This window comes from Scyliorhinus canicula, chromosome 10 (genome assembly GCF_902713615.1).
Source record: "Scyliorhinus canicula chromosome 10, sScyCan1.1, whole genome shotgun sequence".
NCBI classification, from domain to species: Eukaryota; Metazoa; Chordata; class Chondrichthyes; order Carcharhiniformes; family Scyliorhinidae; genus Scyliorhinus; species Scyliorhinus canicula.
Window position 1 is genome coordinate 138,075,666 of NC_052155.1, and position 1,481 is coordinate 138,077,146.

Sequence of the window (1,481 nt, forward strand, 5' to 3'; positions counted from 1 at the left end):
TATACATTTGGTTAGCCAAGCTCAGGTAGTGGAGCAACGGCACTGATCACCGCCCTACCCCGGGTTCCCACCCATGCTTGCCCTGCCGCAAATCATATGCACCACCCCATTCGGATAATTGTTTTTGAAACTCTTTTGCCAGTCATTTCTAGTCCTGTGGTTTAAAGAATGCTTTATGCCACAGCTTTTGCCCTTTCTGGCAACCCTTCGGTTGCTATCCCCCACATACTATTTACATGTCAGAAACACTTGGTTAAGACAAGTTTGCAGAGGACGGAGAAATTGTCTACCCACTCAGCCCATCGACCACAGGCTGCGAGAGTGCTCGCACTGTGACGCAGAATTATTTTTTTCGGATGTCTTGCCTCCGCAAATAGTTGTTTAAAAATAAAATGAGGGAGTCACATATGGTGACGCTTCTAATGGGACATTGACATTAAGGAGAAACAGACAGACATACAAGATGTTGAACAACACGAATATAACAGATACTATGCTTGTTCCCTTGGAAAGATACGAAGATACTCGATGGCGAAGGAAAGCCTGAATAAGATGAAGACGACCCTGATGATCGGCATCATGATCGTCACTGGAACAGTATAGTTAAGCGCGTTACCCACCTCCCTCACCACACAGGCCCTGAACAGACCACCCAACACAACACCCCCAGCCTGAACACTACACCACACACACACCCAGCCACTGATGCCCCCACATGGTGTGAGAATCTCGTTAAGTGGTATTCACTGTCCTACACAGTGGAAGCCTGACTAGTGATAGCCATATTGTACAGTAGCGTCCAGACAATCAGATTGCGAAAAGGGAGGAGGAGAGCCTCCCACTCTCCAGTATACACATTTAGAGCCCCTTTCTTCGGACTCCAGCAAACCCCACACTCTTTCTGAACCTTCCTCTTAAATAAATTCCGCGGTGGTTGTTTTTGTTAATAAAGTAACTTTTCTGTATGTGACTGTTAGTGATAGGAAGAAATGTGATGCTGCTATTGGATTTTTGTATTGTAAGATAAGTTCTTTGATTGTTAAATAGCAGCATGAGTGTAGTCTAGTTAGAGACAGATAGAGGTTCCCCTTTTATTGAATGTTAAATGGCCCCTTGGAAATTCTTAGATATGTGTTGTTTAGGGAAAATTAGGTAAATGTTTTGGACCCATAGGACAGAGTAGGGTAGAACCTGTCCTTGGTTAAGGGTACCCGACATTTCAGAGAACAAAGAAGACCCAGTATTGTGATCCTTCACACTTCACATTGAGGATCAAGACGGATTGTAGCCATCTGGGATGGCCACTTCCATCTAGGTACAGAGAAACTCACAAAGCCTAGCAGGTAAAACGGACAATCCAAGACTCAGGCAGGCTCAGAGCCTGAAATGCATATTTGTCAGCAAGAAGTCCAGACGGTATTGAAACTCGGACCAATTAGCATTTTAATGGGGCCGATTAGCATTTGATGGCCCATCTTCAC